The sequence below is a fragment of the Lactuca serriola genome, chromosome 9, assembly GCF_051521515.1.
Source record: "Lactuca serriola cultivar US96UC23 chromosome 9, Lser_US96UC23_V15, whole genome shotgun sequence".
Lineage (NCBI taxonomy): Eukaryota > Viridiplantae > Streptophyta > Magnoliopsida > Asterales > Asteraceae > Lactuca > Lactuca serriola.
This window is the reverse complement of record NC_136416.1, coordinates 220,897,357-220,910,102: the sequence shown is the minus strand read 5'-3', so window position 1 is coordinate 220,910,102 and position 12,746 is coordinate 220,897,357. Positions and strand designations below refer to the sequence as shown.

The following is a 12,746-nucleotide window of genomic DNA, read 5'->3' as shown; positions in this document are numbered from 1 at the left end:
AAGAGGACAGGAGAGTCAAGTTCATCAGCGAGGCACAAGAGCAATCTTGAGCATTTGGATCATACACCCATCCAAACCGAGTCCGAAAGTGATACCGAGCCGGAATTTGAAGAACACAAGAGCGAACCCGAGAACGAGCCAAGGAACGAGATGGCAGCGATTAAAGAAATCTCCATGGGAGCTTACAAGAAGTGGATCCGAGAAGATGTGGGTCCCGGTTTAGTCCAACCCGCAATACCTACCACTGCCACATTCGAGCTGAAGGGACACATATTGACTGCATTGAAGGACATCCCATTTTTCGGGAAAGATCATGAGGATGATTTTAAGCATCTAGATGAAGTCAACGACATTGCAGATTACTTCAATGTCCCAAATGTCAACAGAAACACAGTCTTGCTTAGGATGCTTCTCATCACTTTCAAAGGAGCTGCTAAGGAGTGGTTAAAGGCACTCCCACCGGGTACAATCACCACTTGGGCTCAAATGCGTGAGCAATTCCTGGACCAGTTTTGCCCGCCATCCAAGATAGCCAAACTCAAGAAGGCAATAGCCAACTTTGACCAACAGCCGGGGGAGTCACTATACGAAGCATGGGAGCGGTACAAGGGCTTGCTCAGAAATTACCCTCAACATGACCTAAATGTGCAGCAAGAGATGTCAATCTCTTATGATGGGGTCAACGTGATGACAAGACAACTCCTTGATTCTCAAGGACCGTTGACAAAGAAAAATCCAAGGGAGGTCAAGGAGCTAATTGAAGAATTCGCGAAGCACTCTCGCGAATACCACAACCCGAGGCAAGATGGAATCACAGGCAGTGGAGGGGCCCAAACTGAAGAAATAGCAGCTGTCATGGCCATGCTGAATAATATGGATCGCAGGATAACACAAATGGAACAGTCGATATATGCCTAAAGAGTGGGTTGCGAGAGATGCAGTGGTCCACACTTGACCAAGGACTGCAATGTAGATGAGTTTGGGAACAGAAAAGCTCAAGTGTGCTACTCTAGTGGGGATAAGTTTGATGAGGACTGGAGGAAACCGAAGAAGGAGTGACTGCCATATGAAGAGTACAAGAAGCAAAAAGAAGAAAAGTATAGGCAGACAGGTCGAGGCCTTTATCAAAAGGAGCAGCCACCAGCCGAGAAGAAACCCGACCTAGAGACCATTTTGATGAAGTTTATGGAAGCTTCAGAAAGGAGACACGATGCCACTGATTCTGCCATTATGGAACAACAAACTATGATAAAGAATCAGCAAGCCTCCATCCATAACCTTGAAGTACAATTTGGTCAACTAGCCACTTTAGTTCATGAAAAATTGTCCCTGAAGAATCCCAAAGTAAAGACCTAATCTCACGTAATGGCCATCGATACTGAAGAAGATGCAATCTCTAAGTTCCTGGAGGCATTGGAAGAAGAACCGCAGCAGCCCAAGAAATCAAGGATCGAAAGTAGAGAAATTGCTGAACCAGGCTCGCCACGACGTGGCACTCCTCAGGCCACGACGTGGCGTATGTCTGATCAAAAACCCTTTGAGCCCGTTCCAGCTTATCAACCACCTTTGCCATTTCCCACCCGAGCTGCACTTAGTCTATTGGAGAAGGAGCATTTAGAGTATGTAAAGCATGTGAAGGGAATCCCAATTAATACCCCCTTTGTCGAGTCCTTATCCAAAGCTCCTGAGAACCAGAAATTACTGCAAGACTTGATAGACACTCGAAGGCAATTAAAGAAGCAGTCTATAGTGATTCTAAGTGAACAAACTTCAAAATCTGTGTTGGGAGAAACACCAGAAAAGATGGGGGATCCTGGACGCCTCACTCTTCCATGTGAGTTTGGGAATAAAATGAAGGTTAATGCTTTAGCCGATTTTGGGGCTAGCATTAATCTGATGCCTTTTTCATTTTATCAAAAATTGGAGATTCAGAAGATGAAGGCTACAAAAATGAAGATTCACATGGCGAATCGTTCGGTGATACAACCTCGTGGCATCGTGGAGGATATTTTGGTAAAAATTGGAAAATTTGATTTTCCAATAGACTTTGTAGTCTTGGACATGAAAGAAGATCCGGATGTTCCAATAATCCTTGGTCGTCCATTGCTTAACACTGCTGGAGCCCTTGTTGATATCCGCGAGTCTAAGCTCACTTTGAGGGTTGGAGATGAACAAGAAGTATTTGGGATAAAAGATGACTTTCAAGAAGATAAAGAAGAGGTGTTCACAATTAACAAAGAGAATGAACTAGAAGAACTAGAAAAGCTTATGGAAGAAGAGATAATGACAGTTCATCGAGTCAAAAGGACAAAACCGAGGGCATCTGTTCCATATTTGATTGAAGTCATAGCTTACAAGAGTCCACCTTCTTGGGTGAGCAAAGAGGATGAGGAGATAACAAGTGATGAAGAGGAGGTCACTTCAAGAGTAACAAAGCCGGTGGTGAAAGAAGAGGAGGCTACTATGGAGTGCAAGGAACAAACTAAGGGCACAAAACGAAAGCTTGAAGAAGAGGGCAAAGCTAAAAAGGAGAATTCAAAGAAGGCATATAAAAGGCGAGTTCAAGCTTACAAGCGGCGGTTCAAGGAACAAAAGATCTTAATGGTGGACTCTTCAGAAGATTCAACGTAGAAGGCACGGAGTCCAGCTCAAGACTCCAAGAAAAAGAAGCGCTTCTCGGGAGGCAACCTGAATTTGGTTTGCATTTTCTTTTCTTTTAATTTTTTTTAGGAAAGACATCAACTCATCATCTAATAACTAATAATTAGTAAAGAATTAGCTATGGGGAACTTTAAATAATGAATGAAATGCAAAGTAATTAGTTAATATGTGAGACTTTATTAAAATTTTGCATTTGGGCAGTTTCCACAACGTGGGCATAGCCAGCCACGTCGTGGGTCAAATTGAAAACACGGGACCAGATGACAGATTTAAGGTCCATGACGTGGGCATAGCTAGCCATGTCGTGGCCTTTAAAAAGTAGGGGGGACCATTTCCTTAAAACCCTTTGACCGATAATTCTCATTCCCCACTTGAAAACTGCCGCACGAACGGGAACAGCAAAACTCCACAGCCAATTTCTTAACCTATTTCAAATTTCCTTGCAAGATCTTGTCAATTTACTCTACTTGGTATGTATTCTACTCATTTTTTGTAGTTAGTTCTTCCAATTTCAAGTTTTCATGGTTAGGGTTTGTATGATTCACGAAATTGGTTGAATCTAGTGGTTGATTTTAGATTGCATGTCCCTTAAATGTCCATAGGAACAAACCCCAAGCACTAATTTTGGTAGAAATGTCATATAAATGGACCGATCCAAGAACTGTGACCGACTGCGGCCCACGACGTGGCGTAGCCTGGCCACGTCGTGACTTCTAGCAGAACAGCATAAATTGTTTTAATGTTTTGGATGTTTGTTGTTTTGGTTTGATTTTGTATGCAGAAATGGGACCACGACGAGCTGTTCCACAGGAGGAAAACCCGATAGATGTAGCAAGTATACATCCCTTATACCAGTTTCCTCAAAACATTCCCCGACCATTGTTAACTACTTATGAGAATCGGTTAGGATGGCTGTACAATAGGGAGTTTGCGATAGCCCCAATTATCGATTGGGGATGGCTTGGTGGAGTGGGAATAGTGGCTGAGTTGGCACGCTATTGGTCGAAAACATACGAAGGGGACCAATTTTCTTTCACTTGTCACGGGTGGAAGAATTTGTTTGCCATCCAAGAACCCGTGTACCGGGAATTGTCGGTAGAGTTTTTCTCTACCGTATGTTTCGAGGAACGCACCCTTGATTTCACCTATAACCGGGCACTTGTGTTTCGTTTGGGTGGTGTTTATAGAGAGTGTAGTCTTCGGGAATTCGCTTGGCGTATGGGGCTTTATACCAAAGTGGAGACATAATCTCCGTTTTTCATACCGTTCTTGCTTGGATGTGTTCGGGATTTTACTCCCGGCATTATGGATGTGCAGTTCTGGCAGGGCATTTCTAGCCATGAGTACAACACTCGTGACTCGAGTGAGTCACAAATTCGGAATCCTGTTTTCCGATTTTTACACCGCCTTATCACTTTTTCAATAAATCTTAAGCATCATGGTGATAAAGTCCCTATTCAAAATCTGTTTTATTTATGGACTCTTATTACCCCAGGAGTTTGCTGTGATTTACCTTATATGTTGGCAAGGTTCATGGGGAAGAAAGCAGCCAATTCTAGGCCCGGGAGCCCGATTACTGGGGGGCATTTGGTTACTCGCCTTGCTAGGTCATATCATATTTTGACCCATGACTTTGTGAGGAATCTTACTCGATTCCCAGACACAGACTTGACCATTCAAGTCTTGGGTGTTATGCGGGCGGTGGTGAATATCGGGGGTCGTTTTGTTATACCGCCGATAGATGACGAACAAGAGGAGGCGCAGCCAGGACAGCAACCACCATCCAGACCGCGACGTCGGAATGTGCGGGCTAGAGGTGAAGTCGAGAGAGAGCGTGCTGCTTCCCAGTATGTGCAGGGAGTGCCCGCCGACCCTTTTCAGAGTCGGGTGGGAACGTATTTGGATAATCTACGGGGGCATGCCATTTACCATACCCAGCTTACTGAGGGTATTTATTCGCATTTGGGTTTGACCCGACCACCTTCTATGCCACCATAGTATCCTTATTTTCCGACATGGGAGGAGCTATGGCGTCCGCAGAATGACGGGGCAGTGCTAAGTGGAGCACAAGATCAAGATGATGATTGATTTTATTTCTTTTTCTTTTCATTTTGTTTTGTTTTTGAGTAGTTTTTAGTTTGAATTTGGTGTGTAATGTAAGCCATTCTTAAACTATGATGTTACTTTTTTTATTTCTTTTGGGTTGTTCCATTTTTCATATTAGCATTGGAATTCTAAGGAGCATAGAAGGTTAACTTTCGAGTCGTGTTTGTCTAGTCAAGGAAGCTTAGAGTTGTGAGTTGGAACCCACAATTCAAGATAAGTGTGGGTGCATTAGTAGGAGAGAGGTTACAGTTGGGAAATATATTTGCATAGAAGCGTCTTAAACCATTTAGACATTGGTCAAGTTGCTAGAGTAAATGAAACAAATAAGGTGTTTTCTGCTGATGTCCAGTTTCCGCGACGTGAAATTCTTGCGCCATGTCGTGGCGCTCTTGCAATTTGAAGAAATTAAGCAGTTTGGTGCTCGCGCTTTCATCCCATATCACGACGTGGCCAGTTACCTGCCACGACGTGTCCCAGTTTATCATTGCCCACATTTTTACTTACAAACACCCACTTTGAAGACTTGAAGTTTCGAGTCATGTTCGTGGTTTATTTACCTATTCACCCAGTTCTACACCGAGTTTCTATTTTTGAAGTCCATATTCAAAATACACGTTTTCCACACTTTTGGAGATGCTCACGCCACTATCCCAGGGGAGTCTGTTCTTTTTTCTCCTTTTTCTTTAATTTTGATTTATTTTTATGCATACAATGAGGGCATTGTATGAAATAAGTGTGGGGTAGGGGTAGAAAAAGTAAATTGCTAGATAATCATAGAATTTGATAGTAAAAATTGAAAATTTGAAAATTGAAATTTTTAATAATTAAATCTAGTAGTAATAATTTGAGCTATAATTGCTAGTATTATGTGGGATGATCCAATGAAAGTTCAAATGTTTAGTTGAGCCAATACACGTTATAGTGCATTTGTGGCCTCCCTTATTTTAGTGAAATCCTGGAACAAAAACATAACCCCGCTTGGTTTGAGGGATGCAATATGTTTAGCAGCCTAAACCTGAAATGTATCCAGGAAAATTATTATCATCAACCGATAAAGGTTGAGGTTGAGCGCCTCTGCTTAAGCATGTAGGTTTTGAGTAAAAAAAGAGAGGTACATGATAAAAAAAAGAGAGAGAATTACGAGAAAAGTGGTAAGAATTTTGGAGCAAATAAAGTGAAGATCAAAAGATCAAAATTCCAAGAAATTCAAAAGTTGAAGATACCAGAAATCAAATCAAATAAGGTGGTGAATTCAAAGAAATCAAAGATCAATTGTCAAAGAAATGAAGAATTCCAAAAGAGCTCCATAGTGGTATCAATGATTGTAATTCTAGATTATGTATGCTTAGGTTGCTCAACTAAAAATACCTTGAGGATAAGGAGGTTTTCTGCGGATGGATTCGGAGGGTTGCAAAAAATGAGCATTGTTCGGAAAAAATGGGCGAGTGTTTATGAAGATTGTGAGTATTTAAAGTATGGGGGTACTTTAGGAAAACTTTAGACACAAATGCATGCGTTGAGGTCTTGGCATAATGGCTGAACTAGAGTCGGATTGTTCTGTGTGGTGTTAGTAATTAAGAATTAAGTTTAAATTTGCTTGGGGGCAAGCAAAGCCTAAGTGCGGGGTATTTTGATATTGCCATATTTATACTTATTTTTAGGCAATATTTAACTACATTTTTATTAATAAATTGATAATACGTTTAGAATAATGATACTTATAACTTTAAATTGTTATTTTCAGTCAATATAAAGGATTTTCGAAGAGAGGGACCAAAAGTGACAAAATGTGGAACATGGGAGGCTTGAAAGACAAGAAAAGAATAAATTCACGATAAATACTTAATTCACGACGTGGCGATGAAGCCCACGACGTGGAATGGGGTTTCCAGAAGATAGACATCGCGACGCGGAGGATTTCCTTGGAGGATACGGATTACTTGAAGCCCACGACGTGGCACTCCTCTGGCCACAACGTGGCGCGGGTTTTTGAAGATTATATAAGTTCTCCTGATTATTACGAAAGGGACAAGCTTTTGGCAGAAGGAAAGAGTTCCAGGAGATGATTCAGGGCGAAAGAAGGGTTCTGGAAGAAGGTTTTCAACACCAAAAAGAATAGAGGTTTATATTTTAGTTAACTAACAACATGTCTTTCATTATTTTTAGCTGTGTTGGTTTAGTTGCTATGATGAGCAGTTGAATATAGCTACTCTTGTTTAGCTAGATGAAGCTTTAAACTTATGAATAGTTATATGTTTATGGATTAAGTTTAGTTGGTAAAAATAGCTTGTGTTTGACATGTATAACCTAGCATGTTATTATTTGTTTTACTAATTGCTTGATTGCATGTTCTGTGTAGCTTAGTGACCATTAAACTGCGTGAACCTGTTTACCTAATGATTTAGTGAACATTGAATTGTTAGAGCTAGGATTGACCAATCTTAGTTAGTAATTAGAATAAATAAAGCTTAGCTGTGCTAGAGAACGTGTATTGTGATCATAATTGCGTTTATACAACAAATCTTACATAGCATATTTACATTCATAATTAGTTCTGTGTTTAATTATGTGTGAACATACATGGTTTGACATGAATTAGTTAATTATTGGTAAGTTAGAACTAAATTACTAATACAACTAAAAACGAACTTAATAATCCGTAATCATTAGCTAGCCATAAGGGAGAAGTGGATTCAAACTAAACAAGAGTGTGTTTTTATTTATTGAATTTAATTTAATTTCATATGATCTTGTAAAACCAGATAAAACCCCTTTTAAACTTGTTAATAAATTAGGTTAATTTAATAGTAAATAAATTAATTAGAACACCGTTCCCTGTGATCGACACCCGACTTACTCAAGCTATACTATAATCTAACTAGGTACACTGCCTATAAATGCATAGTTAGTTAAGTTTGTTGGGTTATAAATATTAAAATTAGTGAGTACTTTTGTGCACATCAAGTTTTTGGCGCCGTTGCCGAGGAACGGCTTAGTTTTTAGCTTATTTATTTGCATTAATTTAATCGATCCTTCTTGTGGAGTAAAAAACCACAAAAAGTTATTTTTTCAGCAAAATAAAATTTTTCTGTCAATCACAGAGTCCATGACGTGGCCATATACCTGCCACGACGTGGACAGTTTAAAAACAAAATTTATAGTTTGAAGTTAGTTTTTCTTATTTTAGTGCAGTTTTACGTATTTAGTTTAGCAAGTTGCAGGCGTTCATGACCAGAAGCTCAAACACACACTTGGTGCCACCACTGGAAGATCCCGAGTCTGCACTTCACAAGAAAAAGACGCCCTTACAAGAATTGAAGTCAGATTTTTCTAGGAAGTCAGGAAAGAGGACAGGAGAGTCAAGTTCATCAGCGAGGCACAAGAGCAATCTTGAGCATTTGGATCATACACCCATCCAAACCGAGTCCGAAAGCGATACCGAGCCGAAATTTGAAGAACACACGAGCGAACCCGACAACGAGCCAAGGAACGAGATGGCAGCGATTGAAGAAATGTCCATGGGAGCTTACAAGAAGCGGATCCGAGAAGATGTGGGTCCCGGTTTAGTCCAACCCGCAATACCTGCCACTGCCACATTCGAGCTGAAGGGGCACATATTGACTGCACTGAAGGACATCCAATTTTTCGGGAAAGATGATGAGGATGCTTTTAAGCATCTAGATGAAGTCAATGACATTGCGGATTACTTCAATGTCCCAAATGTCAACAGAAACATAAGTAGCGCTCCTCGAATAGCCTCAGTATGCAATCCCTAAAACTGTTGATGATCGCACCGATCGGTCGTCGGCAATCTCAACCTCTAATGGGAAATCCAACATGCCCAAAGACTCAGGGAACCTCTTGCTAAGTGCAAGAGAAACAAATGATCGAGTGGCACCTGAATCGAACAACACCTGTACTGGGATACCGTTCACATGGAATGATCCTAAACATGTATACATATAACACATCAATATCATACGCATCATATAAATAAAAACTAGGGAGAAGGAATCATACCCGTCACCACATCAGGTGCGGCGCGTGCCTCCTTGGTAGTCAACTGGAAGGCTCGGTTCCTCATCACTGGAGCCTCCACCTTGCCCTGCCGGCCATCCGTAATCCGCAGGGTCGCTGGAGCTGGTGCCTTCACCGGCGCTGCTGCTGTTAAATGGGGATATTGGCCCTTTTATGGCCCTACTGGTTGTAGTGGAAACACAACAACTTTGATGTCTGAAAAGTGGATGCAGGGGTGGTACAATCCTTGCTGAAGTGCCCCATCTTGCCGCACTTGTAGAAGCCAGACGTTCCCGATCTACAAATCCCCTCATGTGCCTTGCCACATTTCCTGCAGCGGCCTCGGATCTGTTGGCCTTTCGGCCCAGTGTCTGATCCCTTGGGCTTCTTCTCGAAGCCCCAGTCATAAGTCCCTCCTCTACCCTCCTCTTTCAGAGGTGCTCCAAGTCAATCTCTCTCTCCCTCGCTCTACCAATCATGGAATCTAGGGTCGGACAAGCTAAAAAGCTGACATGCTCTCGAATGTCGGCTCGCAGCATGTCGTGATAGCGGGTCCTCCTCATATCCTTATCTCATGCATATTAGGGCACCAATAACACCTTCTCCCGGAACTTGGCGGTGATATCCGCCACTGTCTCAGTAGTCTGTCTTAAATCAAGGAACTCCCGAGCCAGATGTTGAAGCTCCACTGCGAGTGCGAACTCAGCCTTGAACCGGGTCATGAAATCTGTCCATATCATAGCCTCAATAGCAGGGGCTCCCAGAGAGTCACCAACCGACTCCCACCAATCCCTGGCCCTGTCCCTCAAACACCCTGCCGCATATTGAACCTTCGACCCCTCAGGCCAGAAGCTAGTCAGCTATGCAGACTCAATGTCTGCAATCTATCGTCTGGAAATAATGGGGTCCATCGCCCCATGGAAATCTGGCGCACCACTGCCCCTGAAGTCTTTGAAGGACAATGTGTGTGATCCTGATTGGCTGGTCGCCATGTCGCTCCTGAATGCCTTGAGGCGCTCCTCCATCAGCTCTACTATCCCTTCCTTGATTAACCCAAAGATAAACGGTGTCGCATCAAGGATGCCTCTAGTGACCTCCGATGCGATAAAACCGTGCAGCCACTCATCCACTGGCTCGGAACCCGAACCCGAACCTGATCCCTCTCCTGAACTGCCAATTGCTGGTCTAGGGCATAGCACCACCATTCTGAAAACACAACAACGACAACCGTCAGAAATACTGATATATCTAGAGGGATCACATCTACTACAAGTTCCCTGGTCTTGTCTCAGCCTTCCCCGATTCAAGTACGGATCCTCTACTTTCAGTAGTACGGGCCCATACTACCTTCCACATATATCCGTACTTTCCTCCAGAACTGCCTTGACTCCACCAAGTCCGCTTAAGGCCTCTTTGTAATACCAATTAGCTATCACCTGAATACTATCACATGCAACGAGGCTCGGATAATCCTTCGAGTGAGGGACTCATCCCTACCACGGTTAAGACTCAGACAAGAGCTACACAATAGGGTCAAATCCAATACTCTAAGATTATTCAACCCCGATTGCATGTGACTTTACCGTATTCACCTAATAGCTAACTCCCATTACTCAGAGTCCTACAAAGCACAAAGCAAGTAACGTTTAGACAAAAAGCGAACAAACTCAAGCAATTCTATTCACATAACAAGAATCTGTACTAGCATGTGATGTAAGCTCATAGAATCAGGCATAACCTTAACAGGCTATCCTATCTCTGTCTAATCAACACTATCATGCAGCTCAAAGCAAATATAACAGGCACATAAGGCATCCTTCCTAGATCCTTAGTCCTAATCTAGCATGCTGTTCTACTAGATGATAATCATAACATAAACTTGTATGGGTACTTTGGGGAAAACTTACTTTAGCTCGGCCGGTGGCGCACATCACACACCTTGTTCTTTCTCAAAACTCTGTAATTTAGATTTTAGCAAACCATTTTCATTTTAAAAATCTTTTAATCCCTCGGTTTGAGTCCAAACACTGGTGTGTCTGAATCCCTCAAACCAAGGCTCTGATATCAACTTGTAACGTCCCAAATTTCGAGTCTAAAAATTTCAATTTTGATATAACGATTTAGAAAACATTTATAAGAAAATGTCATTAAGTCATATCATTTTGTAAAACCATAATCTCATGTCTGAAAATCATGTCGTAAATATAGTAACAATGTCAGAGTACAATCCCAAGAAACCTCATAGTGCGGAAATTCAATGTGTGTGTATGATGTGCAGCTACCGCGCCGACTCCTTCCCCTTCGCTAAATAGGTACCTGAAAAAAGACTGAAAACTGTAAGAATGAAGCTTAGTGAATTCATCCATCATACCCCATACCATACAATCATATAACGTAAATACTGTCATGCATAACTGGGTGCCCGACCTACCCCTTCGGTCCTTTCGACTGGTAACATTGCCTAGCATATCTGGGTGTTGGCCTCCCCTTCGGTCCTTTCGACCGGGCATTGCCTAGCATATCTGGGTGCTGGCCTACCCTTCGGTCCTTTCGATCAGGCATTGCCTAGCATACCTGGGTGCTGGCCTCCCCTTCTGTCCTTTCGACCGGTCATCGGGGACTATTTCACCCCTCTAGTACTACCACATAACATATATCACATAATCATAATCTGTCTAGCATAGCTGGGTACTAACACCATTAGTAAAACGCCGTTAGAGACTGAATCTGTAAGGGAATTGTAACGTCCCAAATTTCGAGTCTAAAAATTTCAATTTTGATATAACGATTTAGAAAACATTTATAAGAAAACATCATTAAGTCATATCATTTCGTAAAACCATAATCTCATGTCTGAAAATCCTGTCGTAAATATAGTAACAATGTCAGAGTACAATCCCAAGAAATCTCATAGTGCGGAAATTCAATGTGTGTGTATGATGTGCAGCTACCGCGCCGACTCCTTCCCCTTCGCTGAAGAGGTACCTGAAAGAAGACTGAAAACTATAAGGATGAAGCTTAGTGAATTCCCCCATCATACCACATGCCACACAATCATATAACATAAATACTGCCATGCATATCTAGGTGCCCGACCTACCCCTTCGGTCCTTTCGACCGGTAATATTGCCTAGCATATCTGGGTGCCGGCCTCCCTTTCGGTCCTTTCGACCGGGCATTGCCTAACATATCTGGGTGTTGGGCTCCCCTTCGGTCCTTTCGATCTGTCATTGCCTAGTATATCTGGGTGCCGGCCTCCCCTTCAGTCCTTTCGACCGGGTATCGGGGACTATTTCACCCCTCTACTACTACCACATAACATATATCACATAATCAGAATCTTTCTAGCATAGTTGGGTACTAACTACCCCCTTCGGCCCTATCGACCGGTAATCTTGGGGACTATCTCCCCTACTGCTACTATCACATAACATCATATCGTACTAGCACATAAACATATCAGGTAGTAGCAAACCTAGATGAATATCAAAAAGACAATCATCTAACATACAACTCCTACTGGTGGGCCGGCGTTGTGGCCGTAGACCCACCGCTACTGGAAGGTAACTCACCTCGTATGAATGAATGCTATCAATCTGAGTGAGAAACCTCTGTCTGCTGCTCCGACAAATCTCCAGCTATCATTCCCTTAAAGACACGTAGTCAGAAGCTGATAACTACTCTTAGGGTAAAATGACTATTTTACCCATAGCCAAAGTCAATATCCGAGTCAAAGTCAACTTCTAGTTGACCTGACTCGCTGAGTTGGGCCGCCAATTCGCCGAGTCCCTATTCTTTCATCTGTCCCCCACCCGACTCTACTCGTCAAGTTTAGCAATGACTCGACGAGTTCTCCTTCTACAATGACATCAAATGAACCTTCATCTGACTCGCTGAGTTGTATGAACAACTCGTCGAGTTCACCTTCATCCTATGAACATGTCCAATCTACGACTCGCCAA

General features: G+C 42.4%; 1 non-coding gene across 1 annotated transcript; it reads right to left on the bottom strand.

Annotated features, from left to right (window-relative positions):
- Nucleotides 1-534: 534 nt before the first annotated feature.
- LOC145077490 (small nucleolar RNA R71) lies at nucleotides 535-641 on the bottom strand. Its single transcript, XR_013693232.1, has one exon. It is a non-coding gene; the product is annotated as a small nucleolar RNA R71 (small nucleolar RNA).
- Nucleotides 642-12,746: the final 12,105 nt, after the last annotated feature.